The 25,390-nt window shown below is 42.4% G+C and overlaps 1 long non-coding RNA gene across 5 annotated transcripts in view; it reads right to left on the bottom strand.

Moving 5' to 3' along the window:
- LOC138526120 (uncharacterized) overlaps positions 1 to 25,390 on the bottom strand; it is a 338,403-nt gene that overhangs the window by 90,138 nt on the left and 222,875 nt on the right. For all 5 annotated transcript variants that reach the window (XR_011283494.1, XR_011283491.1, XR_011283489.1 and 2 more), the window contains one exon: positions 8,264 to 8,362. This is a non-coding gene — a long non-coding RNA (uncharacterized lncRNA). The remainder of the gene's footprint in view (positions 1 to 8,263; positions 8,363 to 25,390) is intronic.

Raw genomic sequence — 25,390 nt, 5'->3', positions numbered from 1 at the left:
TTACCTACCAATGTCAACATTATAGAAATTAGGTACGCATTGGCGATATAATGCATCCCTTATTTTTTTCCAAAAATCTTAAAACAAAATCTGCATGCCTTTTTTTCCCAAAGGTGCATCATAATATATGATTTGATCTACAATGCTGCTGCATATTTAGCTGGTGTGAGACATTCATACATAGGTATGTATGGGAACCAGAGTTACGTACTCTGTTCCATCATGGCAGCCCTATTATTGGTATAGACACTATTGCAGTCATATGACAATTGTTGGGGAGGAGACATATTTTATATATGTGGAGAAGTGAACATAAAATACTGTTTTATTCCTGCCTGAAGTACTTCAAGTTATGAGTGGTACGCGTGGCGTTTTTTACACATATGGGTGAGTGAGCATGGCTTGCCAGGTCTGTCATGATTGAGCTTACTTGCCAATCTTCTTTAAAGTTAGTTGTTGCTATATGCCATAATTAAATACATTTTACCCACTAATATTCTGCAAGTGCTTGGGCTTCCTTTTGTGTTTCTGGTGTCTGTGGAGGGTCTTTAGCCCCCCTCGTTTGGAGACCGTTTTAAATACATTATATGTGTATATATATATATATATACACACACACACACACACACAAGGCGGGGACAACGTAACGAACACCTCAGACACTGACAAATCAGAGAGGTCCACACGCTCTGGCAGACAACTGACGAAAAACTAATGAGAGAGACAGATATGGGTGTAATTAATCTCTCATCGCATGCTCTCACTAATGAACAGAAGAAAATCCTCAAGTATGTCCTCAATTTTTGTTCCACTGCATATTTTGACTACGCACAAACAAGAATAGATTTTGACAAATACATGCGTAAGATCAGATTGAAAATGTTTTTTCAGATAAATCCACCAAAATCACATCAAAGTATTAGACTAAATTGACTAAATGGACATACAGAGACAGCTATCGAAGAAATGCATATACTACTTGATCTGGCACATTTGGAAACAGGTGTAAGAGTGCATTGGATGACCTAGCCCCTGAAACAAATTGGACAGCACTAAATATTAATACCAATTGACCTAGCAAAAGCAAATTGAAAAACAAATCTAGGTTTAATCCTGTTTTCCAACCGGGTGGGCACATGGAAGCCTTCCAGGATCTTTTATACATGATCTAAAAAATATTAAACTACAGAAGCACTGTATCAGAAGCAATTTTACAGCAAGAGAAAGTCAGACTTTGATGGAGATTTAGAATCTGTCTAATTGCATTATCAAAGTTTCAGACAAAGGTACTAAAATCGTCATTTTAAATAATGGTGATTACATTCAAGAGACCAGATGACAACTGAGGGACACACAGTGTGTTATAGAAAATTGGACACAGCTCCTTCTATGGATATATGTATTAAACTAACCAGTCAAGAAATGGCACGATGCAGGTATCCTGGATGAAGATGATTGCAGCAATCTATTCTCTAGGTTTCCTTTCATGCCCGCAATATATTTTCTGCCACAGATCCAGAAGAGCATGACGAAAACACTGGGCAGACCAATAGTGACCCTTAATGGAGCATTGCTGGAGAATACATTTAAATACGTGGACAAATCATTGCTTCCATTTGTATATACACTTCCATCTTGTCTAAGAGATACTAAGGACTTTCTCACCAAAATAAATGGCATTTCTAGAGAGCCTAATTTCATGCTGGCCATTTTACATGTTGTGTCATTGTACACCTTGATAAAGCACACAGATTGCAAAAGAGTATGCCAATACTTTCTAAATACTAGGTCACTCAATTACCCGTCACATGGTAGAATGATTATTGAAATGATCAATAAATGTCTAACCAAAAATGTCTATCTTTTTGACAATGAGCATTTTGTCCAACTCCAAGGCACTGCAATGGTAACTACCTACGCAAACCTTACGATGGGCTGGTGGAAAACGTGTGTTGTTTGGATAGAAGAGAACATTAGATTCACTGACAATATTATTCTTTGGTTACGCTACATCTATGACCTTTTTATTATTTGGGAAGGCAGTGGGAAAGAATGGAAAGACTTTGTAAAAATATTGAACATCAATGAATTAAATTTCAAATTCACAGTAGAGATGCGATAGTATTTTGGGATGTGTGAGCTAAATCCGATGAAGGAGAGTTAATTACAGAACTATATCAGAAACCTACTAGCTCTAACATTCCTTTACCTGTCAGCAGCAACCATCCAACTTCTCTCAAATGGAGTATACCATACAGCAAATGTATTAGAATTCGTTGTAACTGTTTGAGAATAGTAAACTTTGATAATGATTGTCGGATTACAGCTGAAGGGTTTCATAACCAAAGATATCCAAAGAAAATACTCGAACAAGCATACACCAAAGAACGCAAACTTAATAGAGAATTTTTGTTGGCATCCACTGTTGATCAAGAGGCGAATGAAGACAATCAAGCCATCCTCCTAGTGTTCACTTTTGGTGTGCAGTCAAGACATATTCATCGTATTTTGGTTTGTCACTGGCATGTGCTTCAACTGGATGAAACTCTAACCTCCACTATCCTGTTCCTAGATCATGGTCTACTGTCCTCGTCCCTAGTTCATGTTTGTACCTCTGCTGCATCATCTGGTCTTGTGTCCACACCCTCCCACCCATTGTTAAGGACACTGGTCCTCTGTTGTGTAAACCATTGTGAAAAAGATTTGTAAGCATTTATGTGCCAAAAATGCAATGTTTTCCCTATAATTGCCATTAGATAAATAAAAGAAATACTTATACATAAATAGTGCTTCCCTGTAACACAAAGGCACCTTTCTCACATGGAGCACAAATGCATGCTTTTCAGATAACAGGACTACACACAAAGGACTGATTAGTGGTTGTGAACTGGATGTCAAATTCCAGGGATGGCTTCAGGTTGGCCCTATGGGTTTGATGATTACATCTCCAATAGAGTAATGACTCATTCTACAATTGTTTAAACAACGTATTTACCCTATAACGTTTCAGCTTTCACGTTGCTCAGATAGAGGTAGAGGTCTTTCTCAGTGGCTGCTCAGTTAATTCAAGTTACAGTGTTGCATTTTACAAAACGCATGGTCAACTAAGGTTATGTTTAGAATGTGAAATGCATGCAGTCTTCAGAACAGTCCTGGTCTGTTAGCTCAGCTGGTGATTTTAAAAGGTAAATCCGAATGCCCACAAATGTCAAAGCATAGAGTGCACTGGAGTGTCATTGTTCTTCAATTAAAGAAGTCATGAACATAATTAAAATTGTGGTTGGAGAGGCTGCCCCTCTCGAACATGCACTTCTTTTAGATTTGCACATTATATTACCCTCGCAATCCAATTAAATCAATATATATCAGAATGCACGAGTTTACAAAAACATTTGATTAACACGTGTTACAGGTTGTCTGAATCCAAAAGAGTGCAGAGTATCCAACCACAATGTATTTGTAAATCCTACAGGCCACAGAGCTATCACTCGGAACACAGGTTTTACAGGTCCACTACTCGTGAATATTTTAATAAAAGGTTTATGATTAATGCAAGACAAAATATACTTAGAACATGTATACAGTACATAAAGCAAGACAAAATATACTTAAAACATGTATACAGTACATAAAACTAGTACACAGAGACATTGATATGGGGTGCAGGCCAGCACTAGGCGGGATGCCATTTCCATCCCCAAAACCCAAAAAGGCTGCTTGCCTCCCTAAGAACGTTGGTCGGCAGAAGACAACTTAAATGCATTTGCTTATGACTGCCAAAGCAGTTAGAACTGTATCAAAAGTGCAGTTTGTACTATCTCCAAAGGATGTTAAGGTGTATTGGCTGTATGAAGTGAGAAGTTACCATTAATCACTGTTAGATGCTATTGCACTTTGTCCCCCCAAATAATCCTAGGCTCAGAAGGGCACCTTCTGGAAAAACAAGACAACCTGTCGGCTGTTGAAAAGCTAGGGAGAAAGGTATCTACTGTCAGAGTGCAAGTCTACTATTGAGGTAAACACAGGATTTCCTAAAAGGCCCGTGCTTCTGAAAGGCCAGATAAAAAGCATGCGACTGACCCTGCCCCAGCCTGACAAGTCTTTTGGAAGCATCAGAAATAAAACTGTCCACAGCCCAGAAGAAATGAACTTAAACTGTGTATGATAGGCTACAGTACAGCTCTTAGCTTCTTGTGCTGTCGTTTATCTGTCATGATTTAACACAATGAAATGCAAGCATTCATATCTAATGCACCTTTACAGCCTGGGGGCGGGTGAATGGGGCGTCTTTGTTGGGCAGTAAACATGAATCACAAATGCTGGAATTTAAGCATGCTGACAGACAATTAAAAATTAATTGGGTACGGTAAAGCAAAGTAACCTAAACCTGCTGGAGTAAAGCATGTAACAGAGTTCCTGATCCACCCTCATGAACAAAGCTTGAAACAAGCCCATCCACTGCAAGTTACAAATTATAGAGCAAGGCTCTGGAGCTTTGTATAATGCAAAAGACATAACAAGAACAATTTCTAGGGAATCCAATATTTTTTGTTTGTAATGCATTTCTTTTTTCTATGCTCAACATCTGAATAATTGTAGCCAACATCCATTAACAACATTTTCAATGAAGGGCTGCAAATACGAGTCCACCATTGTACAAAACCTACAACAAAATGGAGGTCTCCTGGTCAAGAAATGTGAATATAGATTACTGTGATAAATTACGGGCCATGTCTGTTTCCCTCGCCTTTATGAAAACATTAAAATCCTTGCGGATGCAAAGCAAATTAAATCTTCCCGGGAATTTGAAAGGTTGCAGCAAACACGCAAAACAAAGCGGTCTCACAATCAGTAGAAAGCCCCATCAGCACACCTTCCTCATTGCACGCTTTCCTCTTTGGAGCAATATTGGTCCTTCCGTCCTCTACATCTACTGTCATCTGTCATCTGGGCACTGTTAAACTCTTCTTCTCTGACCTTGACCTCTTACTTGAAGCGCTCCAAGCATAATGCGTGACCTCAACAGCTCCAATATGACTAAGGCCTAACAGTTCCTACTTGACTCCATTCTCTATGAAAACTCACTAGTCAACCTAGGTAACCTTTCTACCCTCACCCACAGCAACTCTCCAGACCTCACCTTGCTGTCTTCCACCCTGGTCTCCTCTGCTCCCCAAAATGGACCCCTCCCACACTGACCACTCTCTCATTCACTTCACCAACTCTATTCCTCCCCCACTCTCTCATACCCCTCTTCCATCCATCACCAAATGTACATTCAAGTCCAAATCCATGGTTGCTTACCATGGCCAAGTCATCATTTCACCCCAAAGCTCTTTTTCCTCCACTTGCTGTCTCCATTGAACTCAATTGTAACAAATTCAATTCTGCCCGTCTACCACTTGAATTGTCACTATTCCACACTTTTCTACAACCCCTGCCTCTGCATCCTCAACCATGGATCTCCCCAGCCATCGTGTTCATGAGGCCAACAATGCAATGCTATTTACGCTGCTGGCACAAAGACTGATCCTGCACGTGTTTAACTGTCTACAAGGCCTCTCCAATGACCCTAAACACAACTCTCGGCAGCCCACCAGATTCCCTATTACATTAACATTATTTCCTCTTTGCTTGCACCCCAAAAACTATCCATAACCCTCTAAGACCATGCTTCCGACCCACCCAGAAAAACTAAATATCTCCTGTCTTTGCGTAGGTCTTTGCCACCTTCTTTACAAAAAAATCACTGAAATACATGACACCTTGTCCCCCAGGACACCTTGCCCCCTTACCACTTGAAAATCTGTGAGAGGTTTGCCTTTAACCACATAGTCAACTATTTCATGGTACCTTCACTTCCTAATCCTTCCAATCTGGATTCCAGTCCAAACACTTCGAGACTGCGCTCATCCACTACACCAGTTCTCTTACCACTCCCAACCTCACTTTGACCCTGTGGATCATCCCTCCCTCCTTTCATCTGTTTCTCTCCTTGGCTTCAAGGACATCGTAGCGTGTCCACTGATCTCTCCAACTGCTCCTTCTCCAACTCCATGTCATGACTCCAGCACCTCCTCCCTGACCGTCCTTCCTGTGGGTGATCCTAGACCTAGAGGATCAGTCCGAGGTGCACCTATACACGTTCTTTCTCTGCTTTAACTATGTCCTTTTCACTGACAATACTCAGATATTCTGCTCCTTCAGCCCTGCCATCTCTGAATGCATAGCCAGCTGCCTGCCACCTGCCATTAGATGGCCCTATGCTGCCTTTTGCTAAACTCTTCAAGGATGCAGGTAATATTTCTCCCTGCCTCAAATGCTAACCCCACTCGGCGCCCCCCCCCTTCTGATCACTGCCACCTTTTCACCCATAGCTCACAACCAGGCACAATTGTCACAACTCGTGTGCTCAGCAAACTGGGCTATTGTGCAGGCCTATTTCTTGGTCCATCCCTCAAGTCTTTTGCTCCCCTCAACAAAATCCTCAACTTTGGAACATACACCATTTCCATCCTAATGCGATCTGCCCCCACCTATACCCATCTAAAATCACAGTCTCTTTAAATTGCTGATAGTCTATAAAGGCATCCTGTTCTTGCCCCTATTACCTAGCTGAATGCATTCTACTGTACCCTCCCTCTCAAATTTTCCACTCCTCAACTTTCTACGACCTACCAGTCACCTGTCACTCATGCCTCCTCTTTCTTATTTTCCCCACTTCACTGGAATGCTCCCCCTCTTCCCATCAAAGCTATCTCTTCAGTGGAGCTTGCCAAAACGATGTTCTAACTCCACATGCTAAAATGCAAGGAGCCCCCCAAATCCCTTCACTCTCCTATTCAAACTAGCTGCCCAACCCACCTATTCTGCATGCTGGGGATATCAAAATCTATAACTATTTATTAATTCATTAAAAATGTTATCTTGACAATACCTCTTAATCCATAGACCCTTATAGTTTATAAAGTGTTTTACTAATTCAAGACAATGTTTTCTTGTCAATGTTATTAAGTGAAACCTCATAGCCAACACGTGTTTCATGGCTGTGGGCCTCATGAAGACTTTGGAGGCAGCCATGCCCTTAATAAGTCCGGGTTTGGGTTCCCTGAATGGGGAATTACCGGGCCATTCCGAGTTTGGAGGGCCCGGTAATTCCTCCTTCAGGGAACCCGGGCCCGGACCTTCCCCATTCTCATTTGAGCCCCCATAGGGCTCAATGGGAATGAGTGCGGGAGCTAACAACGGGCCGATTCCGACCGGCCCATTATTAGCTCCCTGGACCCCTCGCGGGACCCGCTATGGAAGTCTGGTGATTGTGAAACCAGACGTCCAGATCGGGTCCTGCGAGGGGGAATCGCAATATTGTGGAATAGGTTTAACGGCGCCGCCACCATTAGCGGCGCCCGTTAACCCAGTCCGCAATAGTTATAATGAGGCCCTGTGTATGTTTTCAAGAATTTTCACTAGTATTTAAATACTATATTATAATTATTCTTTTAATTTGTACAAGTAATCAAGACATTCAACCGTAATTTATGAATTGGAAAAAGTTCAAGCATAAATGTAAAAATGCAGAAAAAAAAGAAGGAGAAGGAAGGGCCTCATTCCGGGTTTGGAGCTAACCATGGAGTAATTAGATCCATGGTTGCCTCCGAAACCGTCCCAAATCCGGCATGGTGAATGGAGTAATTACCGGTCCATTCCAGGGTTGGAGGGACCGGTAATTCCCCATTCACCTTTTCCCTTCGCCATTCCCATTTCTGCCCCATAGGGCTCAATGGGAATGGGGAAGGAGGTAATTACGGCACCGTAAATTACGGTACCGTAATTACCTCCGAAGTACCTTTGCGGGTCCCGTACTTAACTCCTGCTAAAAGCAAGAGGTAAGGAAGGACCCGCAAAGGGACCTCAGAATACGGAGGTAAGGGATTACCGGCATCGGCACCCTTACCGGTGCCAGTAATTCCTTACCTCCAACCTCGGAATGACCCCCGAAATCTTTTTTGATTGAAAGTGTGCATAATGTGCAGACATAAGTTGCTCATATGGACAACCTATGTGTTTTGTTCTGTTCTGATCCTACTCCCAAAATTCAGGGATAAATTAATTAACAAACTCGCTGGTGGATTCCTTATCTTGTCAAAATCTCAATATCATTAGAGATTTAAAATGTAGACATTACCTGTCACTATAGTTTTAGAACAAACAGCAAACTAACTTCTTGGTCTTATATTTTAGGAATGGACATAAAGAGACTTACCCTCTAAATTAAGATGGCTTGTGATAATCCAGTTCGTTTCAGTGATATTCTATTTCCCAATAGAACTCTTCTTATATTTGTGGTCCCATCCGTCTTTGTCTAAATGGGGAACATTATGAAAGAGTCCATATCAGATTTTAAAAAGGGGAAGTTCTGAGCATATTTACTGTAGGTGAAATTGCTCGCCTGAGCAGCAACTGGTTCCAACTGCAAACATCTACTGAAAAGTGTACTACTGAACGCTCTATAACCGATCCTCTGATACAAGTAAATCCGTTTGTGGAGTAGCCATCGCATTTTTCATTGCTGTGAAGTGACATGAAAACATGCATTCACACCACCGGCATGCCTGTAGAATGCAGCATGACTAAAATGAAATTGAAATTTCTAGTTAGTTCCATCTTGCTCACACACCTCCAGGGAGAGACCAATGGACCTAGATAGAAATGCCAGTTGCAGTTATGGTGCCTTCTCTGTAGTGCAGTGATATAATACAGCCCTCTGTTCATTTTCAGGCATAAAGTATTTTCAGACGAACACGGTCAGGCTCCCTGTCATCAATTTATTTTTGTTACATTGAAAATGTTGATGCAGAGCGTCAAGGATGCATTCTAGACTAGACTTGGTATTGTACTTGTGTATATAGGGGCTGTGGGGGGGTGGTAACGGGGAGTTGTGATTCTGGGTGGAATTATATCTTGTATTGTATTTAGTTGCTATGTAAAACGTTTCAATAACTTTGGAATTTTAACTTCTTGTGGAATGTGTTCAGATGTATGCAATTTTAAGGTTTTGTAAATAAAGTTATTAAAAAAAAAGGATGCATTCTAAAAGGACTCCCCACCGCAGCTCATGTGTTGGTACACCTTGGGAGCCCGTTTACATATTTACAAGTGGTATAATGTTCTCCAATGTAAAATCCATGACTACTTCAATGTTTTAAATAAAATATGATGCACAATACCTTTAGTCATTTATGGTTAGTAGTCAATGGGTTCATCCCTTGGTTTCCCATGACATTTGCATCCTAGCAGTCGATTAAAAAGACAATCACAGTGCATGTGGTGTCAAGTGCCACCTGCAATTTCTGGCTGAATGATTGCTCCGTCATCACCGAGTCAGGGAGCTGATCTTTCACATGCTCCTTTTAACATATCGGGCCTGAGTGGTACTGAGTGGCTGACTTCGGTTCCAGGGCGGTATCAAACTATGGTGGGCTTGAACAGACATTTGTTTAGGCATGACAGTGACAGGGGTAGACCATGTCACAATCTCTGCAAGCACTGAGTGGTCAGGGGCCACATCCACCTCGACCTCACAGCCCTGTCTACTCCCTTATCGTGTACCTTGTCCAGCTTCTTTCTCGATGGTTGGACCCTCTTCACTGCCCTTCTTTCCTTCCAGACCTTTTCCTCTTCTTCTACCCTTTTTAAATTCTCCACTTTTTCCCAAACTCCACCACTTTTGTTATCTTTCTCTCGGCCTTAATGGCTCTCTTGGTCACTCCTTGCTTCCCTGCCTCCATTTCACTTCTCTCTCCTTCCCCTTCCTCCTCCTTCTGAGTGTGTGTTGCTTTTCAGTTTCTTTCTCTTCCTTTTCTCCTCCTTTCTTCTCCCCTCTTACTGTTACTATTATTTCTTCCTGCTCCGCCTCCCCTCCTAGTCTCTCTTTATCCATATCTTCTATCACCTCTCCCGTTCCTCTCAATTCCATGTCTTTGTTATCTCCTCCTTCTCCCAATTTTTCTCACTTCAGTTCTTTTTCACTCTCCTTCTCCTCCTCCTCCTCCCCTACTGCGTCTCCACCCCAACTCTGCTCCTCTAATGCTCATTCTCTCCCTCGATGAACGTTGTCCCCTCCTCGCCGCTCTGAAAAGCCACTGCTTTGCTCTTCCGTACACCCTCACTCAGCATGAAGCACTGAGTAATTTTATAGTCACGTTGATCTGTCCCCAAGGCTTGCGGACTGTGCTCAGGGGTGTAGCTAAAGTGTAGGGGTTGTCTCTTTGTATCCAAACAGTGTGACACACCTACTTCTGCTTGGTTAGCGCGTTGTTGCATGGACTTTCAGACGTAGCCCATATCAGGACCATTTTGCTAACTAAATCTTTGCTGCAATGGTTTCCATCAGTCCCCTTCTCAGGGATTGCTAGTCCCTTATTCCATGCTGACTAGACAGCCACGAGCATGTCTCTGCTAGAAGGTTGGTGAGAGTCCTAGGAGTTCCCTCTGCATAGAACCACTGCTGAGCATTTAGCCCAGCGAGAGCCTGCATGTCCACGTTCTCCCATGGGTCCCAATGCTTGCAAGCCCTGAACACAGGCAAATACATGACAAGATGGTTTTGCCGACACGTCTTTAGGATGCAATAGTTTACCTGTAAGGGCAATTATGAATTGGGACCTGGGGAGAGATTTTATAGTAAAGACTGTTCATGTACAATTTGGTGCAAGACGAAGGTTATGCATGTTTTGTTTGTTTGGACATTTTATAGGTGGTAATTTAAAAACAAGTGGTTTTTAGAAAAGCACATGTTTTTACCGTCTCCACCACAATGATTATGCGACCCTTAGATGAGCCAGAAGCTGTGAGAATTACCCGACCTCCGAATCTTCAGGACTTATTAGTACATTTGAAAATGTGAATAACTTCCGAGAGTGATGTTACAATAGGTAAACAACAGACCATCTCCCCTTTCATAAGACTGGAGTAGGCAAAAAAGCAATCAGGTGATTAGAGCAGAGGACTGGGAGCAGGCCCAGTTTGATAAGGTATCTTCTGGCCTGTGGATTTATAGACTGATTGATTGATTGAATAGTGTCAGGAATGCCAGGGCCGTAACTATATCATCTGTTGTTGGGAGGTAAGGACGGGGGTCATGGAAGGCCAAATCGATATACCAGATGCCATATTTGCCCCCATTGCAGAGGCCTAGGGGAAAGCAGAACACACTAGACAGCAAAACAGACAGCGAAAGGCAGCTGGAGGCACAACACCAGCAGGGTGCCTGTTTCCTTCATAACACTGGCGCACGGGCTCCCCGACATCCAGCGCGCATGCTCGAGCACCAGTGCTTGTGCTCAAGTCTGCCACGGGAAAGACGTGTTCTGGAGAAGCTCCACTCCCCAGCCATACCCATGGCCCCACCGAGAGACAGATAAGTCCCATTTCATAGCACATTACGCGCAGCGAAAGAAGCAAATGCCACATCCAGCGCTTCCTAACATTAGACTAACGCCGACCGAAGCAGTGCCGGCAGGGGCACGGCTCTGTACGCCGATCCCGCGTCTGATAACCTTGTACTAACGCGGACTCTGGTAGAGCCTGCAGTCTCGTGGCTCTCTACATGGGGCGCACTAATACGTTCAGCTTACAGAACAGTGACACTTGAGTTGAACGGAAATTTACAGAACAGCGACACTTGAGTTGAACGAAAGTTTCCTGAAGACCAGAATCCTTTGATAATTAATGAATGCCATCGGGATATGTATGAAACTGGATTTTGAAATTCTGGAGGATGGTCATCAAGGGTAGGATGTAAATGTTAACCAGAAGTGGCGAGCGAGGGGAGCCTTGGTCCCCTGCAAGTGATGGGAGAGGAGGCAGAGATGAATGGGACAAACTTAACCGCCTGTGATCTCCCAGAGAAGAAGCTTTGGATCCAATCTAACAAAATGCCGTGAGACCCAAATATATGTGGGATGTAAAAAGGATGGAATGGTCCACCGTATGAAATGTGGCAGACAGATCCAGCAGGACCCCGGGCCGAGTGAGAATGATGCAAAAGATCATCCCAGGTAGAAACCAAAGCAGTTTCCCGACCATGCCGAGAGCGAAATCCAGAATGAAAAGGGATCTAGAGGCAACAAGACGACAAGAAGCAACACAAGTTCGATCCCCGGGTCCGTGCTTAGAAACCACCGGGTATTGAGCACGTTATAAATACACAACTAAGTAACAGCGCCTCGATGCCCCGGGTTGTGTGAGTGCTTTAAAAATGCAAAATAAATAAGTAAATAAAAATAGAGTGTGATTGTTCTGTATGAAGATGGATAATAATTGTGTCGTGACTTTTAGAAAAACTTTGGACTTCCTTGCAAGGCCAGCTCTTGGTTGATATTACCTAACAAAGTAGGTACAATTGAGGGTTTCTTTAAACTAGGGGGTATAAGAGTGTTTGTTTAACCCAGGGGGAAGTTCCCCTGATTAAGTAATTGGATAAAGAAATGAGTAACATGTTTGGTAAGAGCTGAGACATACGTGTGTGCTACTAGAGCAGGTAATACATACTTTATGCAAAGCCACTTGCAGGATGTACCAGTTGGGCACTTCATGGCTGAATATTTTCTTCATTTTTGTGTCACTGCAGAACTTTCCTTTCCTACAGAGAAGCTACATATGTTCATGTAAGCCTGGAGGCTTGAAGCAAAGTAAATACGAAGGGTGTGGTAACATCCATCTGTGAAGCAGAGGTGGGTCACGGACACGACAGCTGATGAATATTAGATGAAAGCTGAGTTGCCGATTATGGGGAATTTAAGATGGATATTGACAAAAGGAGCTGCAATTCATTTACATGATCATCCCTATCAGTGGCTAAATAAGCCCAACCACAGGGGCACAGTAAACAAAGCAGGTACAAATGGGGCATTTCATTCTCTGCATAATCCTTCTCTTGTATGAAACCTATTGTCTAGTATGACAAAATGACTATTCCTCTTCAGGAGTACAAAGAACAATATTGAATGGAATTCCTACTCGGCCCCACACTACAACTAACCCAGCAGTGATCTCAATCATAAAAAGGAAAAATGGGCACAACATGAATGGTAGACCCCCTTTGGCTATTGTGGTAACGTGGACCTAGGGCAGGATACCCTTCATAAGGGATGTGAGCAAGCATACAAGCAGTCCAAACAAAAAAAATACTGCGGTACAAATATAAATTCAAAACTATTTCTATAAAACTTGGTGACTTCGATTAAACTAAAAATATAAAATAGACTAATCAAAAAGACTATAACCCACCCCAGTAAGCGTAGAGGCACAATAGGCAGACTTCAAGATATCAATATTTTTAGCAACAAATGTTTACGTTCATGAAGAGGTCTATACAAAACTAAAGAGTAGGGTCTTAAATGCCAGTAGGGCCCTACAAGGCAAGTCAGGTGGGCAGGACCACTACAAATACACGTTATGCTTTTTCCTGAGGCTTGGCAGCATCACAACAGACTTCTAGGTGGTTTACAATGGATTGAGTCAGCATCAAGACTGTCAAGCCAGTTATTTCCAAATAACTGCATTCAGACAGTCGAGTTTACTCGAGACAGTCCAGCGATGTGATGCAGTTCTGCAGAAGTAATCAGCTTGAAAGGAGTGAAGATGAACGCAATGGTTGAGACAGCATCTCAAAGCAGTCCAGTCATTTTTTTGTATTTTATTTGGTTTTATATAGCACCTTACACCAAAACGCTGAACATAAGAAGCCCAGTACAAATAATGAATTAACATATAAAACACAGAGTATTTCTGTAGTTGCAGTAAACCTCATTAACCAGACAACAGAAGGTTGGATCGCAGAGAGACCCGAAAGAGTGAACAAACAGTGATAGAACAGAGAGAAAGTGGAAGAGTGTTCCAGTTCAAGGGAGCTAAAAGAGAGAAAGATCGAAAACAAGATTGAGCGCGGGAGGTGGGGAATTATAAGGGGATGATGAGAAGCAGAACGGAGTGGGCGAGAAGGAAGTAGAATGCAAAAAGAGAGGTAAGAAAGAGGGGACCAAGACAATGGAGAGCTTTAAAAACTAAACATAAAACATTAAATTTTGAACAGTGATGAAATGAGAGCCTTTCTAGATTAGTCAAGGAAGAGGAGATAGAATCACAAGGAGCAAGCAGACAGAGAACACGAATAGAAGCATTAAATAAAGATTTCAAAAGGAGCTAGACGAGATAGACAAAGTCCAAAGAGCGCAGAAAAACAGTAGAAGAGCCGTGAGAAGATTAGAGCAGGCACCAATATCTGCGTGGCTTTAAAAGTCATAAAAGAACTGGCTTTTCAAATACTATACAAATACAATCGACAGGAACGGGTAGATAAGGAAATGTGGTGAATGGAAGAAAGATCTGAATCAAGATAAAGACCTAGGTTGTGAGCCACAGAAGAAATAGTTAACTGAGATGGTGGAAATTATATGAAGGGAGGTGATGGAGAAGGAGAAATAGTAGATGAAGTGAAAAAGATAAACCTCTGTTTTTGCAGGATGAAGTACTAAGAAGTGATCTGAGATCCATGATTGGATGTCTAGAAAACAGGCACTAAGTGTATGGTGGATGTCATCAGTAAAGTGTGGTAATGAAAGAAAGAGCTGCGTGTCTTTAGCGTAGAAATGATGCAGGAATCCAAAAGAGGAAATAACCCAAGCTAACGAAGAAGTTTAGAGTGAGAAAACAAAAGGGCCAAGGACCGAACTTTGAGGGACAACATAGGTAAGTGAACTTGTTTCAGAAGTAGCCCCAGCCCAAGAGACTGAAAATAGGTATGATTCAAACCAGGCCAAGGTAGAGCCAGAAAAGCCAAAAGAAGAAAGAGCAGACAGTACGAGTGTGTGGTTGACAATGTCGAATGCAGCAGAAAGATCCAGTATAAGAAGAGAAGACTGTTTAGCATGATGTGCAGAATAAAGTGAGTCCAAGACAGAGAAGAGTTGTCTCGGTAGTGTACCCTGTGCAAAACCCAGATTGAAAACAAGACAAAATAGAATTACGAGAGATAAAGGTAGAGCCTTGGGAGTAAACAATGTTTTCGAGAATTTTAGAAAGATATGGCAAGAGTGAAATGGGACGGAAATTGAAGCCAGAAGATACATCAGCAGAAGGCTTTTTCAAAATCGGGATAATAATAGCATGCTTAAATGAACAAGGAAAAACAGAGGAAGATAAAGAGGAATTGAATAGAATAGAAAGATAAGGAACAAGCAAAGGATACATTCAAGGTACGAGTGCAGATGGGATGGGATCCAGAGGGGTGGAGGTAGGGTGAGCACGGGCAAGGAGACAGAGGGTATCTTCATTAGTGATGGGGACAAAACCAGTAAAGATTTCTTTAGGAGATACCAGAGAGACAGAGGCCAAAGAACTGACCTGTGTGTGAGAAGATTCAATAACTGATTGAAAAGAAGAGACCGCGGAAGTGAAATAGAGTGCAAGATCTGTAACAGTGAGAGTGGAATTAGTAGAGAGATCTTGGATGGGAGATGAGAGCAGACGAGATAGAATTTAGAAAAGCTGTTTAGGATGAGAAGACTGTGAGTGAAGGAGATTGGAGGAATATGATTGTTTAGCAGAATGAAGACAATTATCGTAGAGAGCATGGTAAGACACATAAGAACTTTAGTTCCCTGCTGTCTTCAGTTTGAACCAGCACCTTTCTGGGCGCCAAAGAACAAGTTGCACTGTGCGAAGTTGAGGAGAAAGCCAAGGTTGGGGGGGGTTTATGTGAAGGGTGTAATGAAGAAGAGGAGTAAAATAAATCAACAGATGTTGAAAGTGAAGAGGAAAGAGCAGTAGCAACTTCATCTGCTGTCAGAGTAGAAAATGCTCGAGACACCAGTTTAGAGGTGCTAGTGGAGATGAAAAGTGTAGTGTTGAATTTGCTTAGGTTGCTTCGTAGATAAGAAGAAGATGTTACAGGAGGAAAAGTGTGAGCGGGAGGCCCAGAAGAAATCGAGAACAGAAGGAGGTGATGGTCTGATAGATAGACAGGGAGAGAAGACATCAAAGATGTAGGCATAGAAGAGGTGAATATAAGATCTAGACAGGATCCAGAAATATGAGAGACGGGAGTAGAAAGAGGAGCTAGATAGTGAGAGTCAAAAATAGAAAGGAATGGGAGAGCAGAGTGAGTGGTTAAAAGGAGAAGATTAAAATCGCCAAGAACTATAAGTGGAATAGTAGCGGGAAGCAAAAAAGACAACAATGTATCAATGTCCTCACAAAATGAGGCTACAGGACCAGATGGAAGATAAATCAGTAAAAACGAAATTGAAGATGTGAAGGAGAGAGCAGAAAACATGGAGTATGACAATTCAAATGAGGAGAAGTAAGGAAGAGTCAAGTTATGAAGAATAAGAGAAAAAGACGAAAGATATAAAATACCAATGCCACCCCTGCGAGAAGAGATACGAGGGGTGTGGCAGAAAGATGTAGCAGAGGTAAACAATGATGTAGGTAAGGTTTCAGTAATACAGAGGAATTGTAAATTCACACACAAAAACATGTCAAGTACTATTGACGATTTATTGCATAGTGGCCAAGCATTCCATAGTCCAAAATGAAGAGGCCGGATGTTATGAGCCAAATCATGGGATGAAGTGAGACTGGGGGCGTAGCCTCTGATGTTGCTTGGCAACGGCAACGCTCTGCAATGGAGCAGCATGTGTGCACAGCAGGGAACACACGCTGAGTGCAAATCCAGATGGCAAAGTGCTGCGCTGTATAACACACCCTCACAACCAGCAGCCAGAGCAATTTCCAGGAACAGTTCCACTTCCACACCACCATGGAGCACGCAGACTGCAGGGGCTGACTTTGCCTGGCTTCGCCCTGGCTGGAAGTTATGGTTGACGCAGTGCAAAGGTTTGATGTGATTTAAGTGGCGATCAGCTCGAAAACGGGTGGAGCTCAGGCACAGAGTGGTCGAGTCAGCAAATCGAATTAGATTTAAAAAAGTGGCGCGTTACAAAGATAGCTCTGTGTGCTTGCAGCAGCTTGAAACAAAAAAATACTTTGAAGCAGATTGAAGCTGTAAAATGGTGTCCAGAGCACTTTGACGTCTGGTCCCTGGGGGACCCTGTACAGGTTCTCCAGGGGCAAGTGTAAGAAGATTCAATTCAACACTACAGCTAAGTCAATGCCTAGTCTGGGATACTGAATGGAAACCCTTATTGATATATCTTTATGTCCAGTTCATGAGTTCTGGATGACTACCCCTATATAACACCCCTCTCTTAGAATCCCCCTCACCCCAATGAGCCAAGAAGTAGTTCGGTTCTGCAAGTTTAAAAGGTTTATTTGAGAAATAAGACAAAATATAGATACCACGCTTTTATAATAAATTAATAAACGATATCGCCCTTATAAATATAATGTTAATCAACAATGGGTAATCTGACACTAGCACACTTCTTTATAATCAATGAGGAGTTAGTATAGGATGGATCAAGTAGCAAAAATACTTTTATGATTTCAAGGGAAAAGCAATGAGGAATAAAAGGCAGTACAGAAATACTTGATATGATTTTAGCAAAAGACAAGATAATCACTTTTCTCTGGCAATTCACCCCCCTCCCCTATGCAATGTAAGAAATTGAAGGAGATGGAAAGAGGAGCACACAGTTCTCAGGAATGCAATCAAATACAATACGAAATTCAGTTCCCACCCCAGCAAGCTTAGAGAAAACAGGTATGAGTTTTAAAACACAGGCCCAAGTGCTTTGAATGTGGTGGCAATGAAGTGAGAAATATGCTGAAAATGCTTTTAATTCCTTTTAGGAGGTTCAGGGTGAGTGAGAGATACTTGGGATGAGTTCAGGCTCACTTTAGCAATGATTCAGAGATGGTGATTAAGAGGCAAACGAATTTTTAGCAAGGAAAGAAATGACTGCTGATGGTTACACGTGGCTGGATTTTTAACCAAATCGCAAATCGCGGTAAAATTCGCGAGTGCATGAATCGTGATTACGGCAAAAGTATAAGTCGGGTCTAGGCTTGTTGGAAAGCTTATATTCTAAGCTTTCAGAGGAAAGTAAAACCACGTTCCTAGCACAAACGGTTCCAGAGATACGGACGATTAAATAAAGGTAGTTTTTCGGATTTAAAGTAACTCAAATTGACAAGTGACAGCTATGCAGCTGCAGAATTGACAAGTGACAGTGGTGCAGCTTTACAAAATGACAAGTGACAACTTCTAGGAGGCAGTTCTACTTAGGTTAAAATAGTTTGGATTAGATTATTTTAACTAAGATATTGGTTCTGCACAGTTCTGCTAGGTACTCACAATATAAATTTGAAATAGGCCTTGCCACGGATCTGGTCAGGTTTTGGACTGGACTCCGGTTCTGGTCTCGGCACTTCACAGTGATCTGGGTCAGCTCTCTGGTTCTGCTCACAGCGGTCTGGGTCACTCTGGATCTCTGGTCTGGTCTCTGGCAATTGTTCTTGGCAAAAGAATTCAAACAGCTTGCCCGGCTGTGAGAAGCTTGCAATGATTTGAGGCCTGCTGCAGAGAACTCAGCTTGTGGTTTTAGGCCTCTGATTTAGGTTCTAAAGTATAGGTTCTAGGTTCTGGAGTATGTAGCTGGAGTCAGTCTGGAACTGGTATCTTCTGGATGTTGTGTGGTCCGGCAAAACGCTCCGCAGCAACTGGATTTGAATGTCTCTACCTGTCCCAGCAGTCTCTTTTTATGTGTTTTGAAAATGGGTGTGTGCCTGGGCCTAGCTAAGCCTGCCCCTCTCTACTTGTCATTGGTCCAATTCTCCCCTCTCCCATGATTAGGGGAAGGAAATGTGAGTCAGAGTGATGCTGTAGGTTTTATGGGTCAGAGGATCCTCCCCTGGTCAGTTTGCCCACAAATCTATATTTGATTCAAATACATCCTTCCCAGATATACAATTTGTTGAAATTACATGTGCACATTATATATTCCTTATGGTCCATGCTTGTCCGCCTCTGATCTTCCTGGGGGCTTGCATTCAAAGATGACAAAATTTTGCGCTTTTTAATTGGTTTTGCAATATCGGACATTTACCCAAATTTACACACATGTGCGCAAGGAGTATGGACATCAATTGATGAAGTGTCAGATTTTTAACATGCAGACATTTGGATTGAGACCCTATTTTCCGCTAGCAACCCCCCAGAATACACCAGAGGGTCCTAACGCATCTCAAAATGTTCACATAAAAATCACAAAAATAATGATATTACTTATATAATTCTGACAAGTCCGCACTATGAGTTATCTATCTTTTTAAAATTATGCTCTGGCCCAGATGGGTGTGGTTTAGGTTCCAAAGCACATGGGGGAAGCTTCTGCCTGTCCCCGACTCCAGCTCGGGTGGCTCCCAGAGGCACTTCTCCTCCCACTTCTCCCAAGAGGAAGCCACTTTTACGACGCCCCCAATATAACATTTGCCTGAGTCCAGGACAGGCCTTTGTTCACCTCCCTGTAGTCCCCAGCTGCTCCACCCCTAATCTAATCAGAGAGGTGACAACTCATTTTGGCAAGGGGAAGAGTGGCTGAGCAGGTTTTAACACCTGTGGGGGTAGATGTCAGACAGAATTCAGTTTCATTAAGCCAGGTTTCAGCTAAAATGTCACTTTTTGTTCCCCAGTTTAAGTCAATACAATTTTTACATATGCAGCTAGAATGCTGATTCTAAGTTCAAAACTATGACATTTTAACAGTTACAAACTATGTGACACTCAAAAGTAGGTCACTCAGTTAATTTAAACATTTCGATTTTGGTGGTTTTAATCCAGTTTCAGTTAGGCTGCTGACATGCATAGCTCGGCCAGTTGTGTTATGAACATTGTTTTGGGCTCTTCATCTTCCCAGATTTTGTATGCACACATACTTCATTCTGCCAGATGTCCGCTGGTGTTCAGTGAGATTTTTGGATGTGTTGCAATGTTTGAAAATAGGCATTTTGAGCTGGCATTCAGAGAAACCAAAGGTAATTTTGAAGCGTTTTTGAGCTAACAGGCGCTGCTGTTTTGCCTTTGGCACCCATTCCACTCATGGCACCCTGGCCCATCATGCTCGCACTGGTGGGTGGCAAGTTAGGCAGCCATTTTGGTGTACGCACAAACTGCGTGGTTCTCCTGGATTCTGGCGCACATGTGGGCTTTTTGGCCATCTTGGATTTTCTAAGCCCACAGCACCAAATGTTGCAGCATGATAGCTCAAACGTGGGTCAGGACACCCAACACAAGGCAGGTTCTTGTTCTTCACTTACTAGCCAGAAAGGTTGCCAAAGAGTACTTGCAGGGTCTGTCACCTACAGTGAACAGGATTCACAGTACCAGAGGTCTTAGCTGCAGGTAGCCCTTGTTCAGACAGCAGGTCACCCCAAATGTTCCTCTGGGATTGTTGAGGGAAAGGCAAACTGTACCCCCATTGAAGTTCCAAGAGTGATGGGCAACGCAATGAAAAAACACTCAAAGAAGGAACACAATTACTCTCCTCAGGAGTGTGGGCGAGGCCCCGGCATTCACAGAATCAAAATCTATTGCCAAGGCCAAAAGAAACAAAAACAAGCATTCGCAACGCCAACAGTTTGGGATTTTGTGTAGGCATGGGAAAGGCACTTGGCAGGCACAGCTGTAGTGGTACTAACAGGCCATTGATGGTAGTAGGTGCAAAATGGTGCGAGTACCTGGACATCTAATAGCAGTCCCGAGTAAATGCCTAATACTTATACACAAGCCAAGACTGATGGCTTTGCCAATGCTTGGAAGGACACCCAGAGTGATTATAAATCGAGTAGCAGAAGGCAGACCTGGTTAAGACATTTCTACTACACCATTAGCAGGTTTAGAACTCCAATTAAGTTAAAGAACTCTGCTTTAAAAAAAACAATGGCAGGCACATTGAGTGCAAAGTTTGATGGCAAGGCTTGATTAAAGCGAGCTCAAAGAGTTACAATGAGGAGGTGTTTTGGGTGGGGACAGTGCAGGAACTGGGTGGGAATGGCCATAGAGATTAGCATGGCCATGGACAGTCAATGGGTGGACAAATAACCCAACAACACCTACAAGCTTTGTGTCCGTCCTCAAAGGCCATTCCTTCCGACATGTACTATAATGCAATAGTTTTGGCTTATATGTGTAACACCTAATTGTCCAGACTAAAAATGGAAACAGCCAAACAATATGGATGCCTTCATAATGGATGAACAAATTCAGCTTTTAACAGGAGATGACATATATGGATTATAATTGTCATAAACAACATGAAAAATGACAGAGCTATGCAAGTTAGACAAATCTAAGGCTGCTGGATCTGATGGAGTGTTAACTATTCACATTTTCAAAGAGCAGATAATGGATGTGCTTCTGCTGGTTTTCAATCCAATTTGACTTTTGGACAATGTCCTAAGCAATGATCTCAAGCTAAAACATCAATGTGTATTTCAACTATACGTTTTTACACGCTGTGTTAAGTAAGACTCATGTCCTTGCTCACCTGATGACAACAAACTCTCTGCACAGTGCAGGCATGAGAACTTCTCAAATGAATCCAAATTTTTTGTACATCTTGATCAACAGGGAGCCTTTGTTTTATCCACCTATACCGGTTTATACTGATTCAGGAATGCACAATCCTGTAAGGAACTTTTTTTAAATACCTAATATCCGATGCCAATCCTGATGGACAATTAAAAGTAAACTCAAGATTATATTCTGGCTGTGTTTTTACAGACAGTAGCCATAGACGTATTTACAACAAGGCCGACTAGGCCCAACCTAGGGCTGCAGATTGCCAGAGGAGCAGCATTTTACTTTCAGTTTACTGATTGTCATGTTTTAAATATAAAGCACATTTTGAGTCTGGCTGATCCACAACATAGCGAGTAATTTTGAGCTGTTAGAAGTCATTCCACTCTGATAGCTCAAGCCTTGGATGGCCAAACTTTTAGATAGATATGCTTGATATTTATAAAAGCTTTATTGTTAGGGCGACTTTTGTTCATATATGAAGTAAACCTGTACCAAACCCAGCATGCTTTAGGTATTTAGTGATTCGGTCATACAACTCTTAAAAACATACATGACAGATTTAAAGCTCGTTGGTCATTCTTTTCTTCCCAAAATGTTCTTTAATAAGCAAAACAGCCAAATCCTTATTGGTTTTATTGGTGCCACTTCACATTATCTTTGGAATTCTTTCTAATCAATACACACATACTGTGATAAGCAATCACTTGTATATTCAAATACACAACATGAATCTTTTAAACAGTTGTAAAAATGAGGGTTTTCCCTTCAGAAAAGTAAAGGTTAAAAATGATGCATCATTTTACCATGTTAAACGCATGCATGTGCTTAAGTCAAGTACAGAGTTCTCACAGGTGGCACTGGAAGGATGTTCAGAAGCAAGCACTAATTTCCCTCCCCGCCCCCACAGTTCAGAGGTCTGAAGCCACTCAAAAGCTGCAAGCATTAAATAGATCATAAAGAAGTTAAAATTGTGTAAATCTGAATGCGCAAGTGCATCAAGAAACCTGTGAAAGGATACCCTAAGCCAAAGAAGGGTGAGAACAAAAACGGTGTGCCAAAGGTAGACACTGTTTCACAGCTGTAAAGGTGTCCCATAAAGATATCCATGCAGCCATCTTTACAGAAGCTGCTCAGTGCTAAGCAGGCAAATGGCATCCCTGCTGGGTTTATCATGTGTCTCAGTACTACCAACAGAACGAGTACGTCAAATGACAGCAGTCCATCTATTTTTTTACCCACAAATCTCTAAATGTTTCTATGTGTTGTACAGTCCAACCAACTCTAGGGAGTTAAACATTTTAAATTACCTTTAACGCAAGATGGCAAGACCCTTTGCCTAAACCACACCCACAAAGGTAATATTGTGCTGGACCACCCGATCCATTGCTCAATGTTATTCTTGGAGTGATGGGTATTTTGAACAATTGAACAAACAGCAATGATGTAAACAGTATGTACCACTTCATATGTTTTATAAATTGTCCCTGCATTGTGCAGCTATGAGGAAAGCTGTTGCTTCCCACACTAGCCAAATTACACTCAAGGATGCACCCAACATAACTAACATTTGCATACAACAAACCATCCCAGACACTGGACCTTACCCTTATGTATACAACAAGCCAGTGTGCACATCTTGGGAGGATAGCTCAGCGGCAACATGCTTGCCTTGCAAGGAAGAAGACACAGAGCAGCACAAGTTCGATCCCCGGTCCGCGCTTAGAAACCTCTCGGTATTAAGCGCGTTATAAATAACCTATCATATCATATCATAACCATGCTACCTGCCAACTACACATGCAACACCCAAAACACACGCCCAATTTAAACTCCCACACACAACAAACAACCCAGACACTGAACCTTTCCCTTATGGATACAACAAACCAGTGCCCACAATCAAAACTACCAACCTAACTACACATACAACACCCAAACACACACCCAACAAAACCGACATTGGCACACAACAAACAACCCAGGCAATGGGTCTTGCCCTCACGGATACAAGTCAGTGCACGCAATCAACTCATCTGCAAGCCAAAACACACAGATGACAGTTTCTCCAGGTTCTGGACCTATCCTATCATTCTACCCTCACTAATCCCACCCCTCCCTCTTTCTTGCAGAGCCATGTGAGTGCTTGGAGACCACCCCGGGTGGTAACAGTGCATTGTATAAGACAATATAGCATAACATGAATGTTCAGGGCCACTCTTATCCATCACTCCACCGTGAGAATGCAAAGCCAAAGATTCCAAGAACTTTCCCCAACTGTCTTTACTCTACTGAGGTGTCTATGCCCAGGCAAAGTTTACAAACTTGACTTGTGATTTTGCCATATTGTAATGGCGTTCCAGCCCAAGCAATTGGAGGTATATCGCTGCAGCAGGTAACTTGCCTTATTTTTATTTTGCCCCCTGCTAACACCAGAGCTGTAACCATGAGAAGAGGGTCAAGTTCATTCGATTCACAATGTGTATAAAATATGCCTGTACCACCTTTTGTGCGTTTGAAGCTTGGACCCAGCACTTTCAAATGTTGGGTTCAACCTGGGGCAAGGCATTCATACCATTGACCCTGCCTTACTTTCTGTCTAGAACCCTATGCTCCTCCAACCTGTGGCAAGTTCTGGGTCTGAGCTTCAAACACACTAAAGGCCTATGAAGATCGTTACCTGCAGATGTGGCATATTTTTGGAACACATAGCCACCCGCACTTAGACTAGAGGCAGACGTAAAATCATATCAGAAGTCACTGAAAACCTTACTCTTCAAGATTGGATGTCACAAAAATGGCTATCAGCAAAACAGAGCTCCCGATTTTTGGCTAACGGCAGGTGCCGGGCAAACTTAGCACAGACTACAAAAGGTTCCAAATACAAAAGATGGTAAAAACACTGGGTGTTCAATTGGAGGCCTCCTTAAATGCAAATGCTCATGTCAACCACGTGAATTAAAACTGCAGTTACCATCTACGTCTACTTAGGAACATTCGGCCTTATATTACAGTAATGAACTGCGCAATCATCACCCGAGCTAACATTTTAACTAGACTCGATTACTGCTACTCTTTATTATGTGTAGCTTCACTCTTCGACCTTAAGAAGTGTCAGATAATACAGAATAATGCAGTGCGTATTGTCAAAAATTTCCCTAGAAGGACGCACACCTCAGACCACAGAAGGGACCTCTACTGGTTACCGATACAGGAAGGCATTCAGTTCAAAATGGGCACCATGGTCCAATGTTGCTTCGTTGGAACAGGCTCTGCCTACCTCAAACCGTTGACCCTGCCTTACTTTCCGTCTAGAACCCTATACTCCTCCAACCCGGGGCAAGTGCTGAGTCCAAGCTTCAAACTTACTAAAGGCCTTGGAAGATCGTTCCCTGCAAAGGCAGCATATTTTTGGAACACATTGCCACTCGCACTTACACTAGGGGCAGACATAAAATGGTTTCAAAAGTCACTGAAAACCTTACTCTTCAAGTGATCCGAGTAACAGCGTAGTACTTATTTCCCCACGTCAGACTGTTTTGTCTCCTGTGTTTGTATAGGCATGTTTATGTCACTGCACCCTGATGCCTAAGGGGTGCCAGTACATTATAAATAAATAGAAATAAATAATATATTTCACATGTAAACTTTACCATTTGACAAGACCGGATGTAGAAATGGAGTTATGTTGCATTACTATTACAGACCAGTCTAGGTGCTTCTCGTAAAGTGACAGCAGGCAATTTGTGAGAGAACCAGATATTAGCAGTGCAACCAAAATTCCTTGTTCCAACCTTCTCTCACTTGTGTCCAGTTGCCAAAGAGTTTATGTTCTCATCGCCTCCTCTA

Source organism: Ambystoma mexicanum, chromosome 7p (assembly GCF_040938575.1).
Source record: "Ambystoma mexicanum isolate Mex_15411 chromosome 7p, UKY_AmexF1_1, whole genome shotgun sequence".
Taxonomy (NCBI): Eukaryota; Metazoa; Chordata; class Amphibia; order Caudata; family Ambystomatidae; genus Ambystoma; species Ambystoma mexicanum.
Note: the sequence above shows the minus strand (reverse complement) of the source record. Positions and strands in the feature narration are given on the sequence as shown.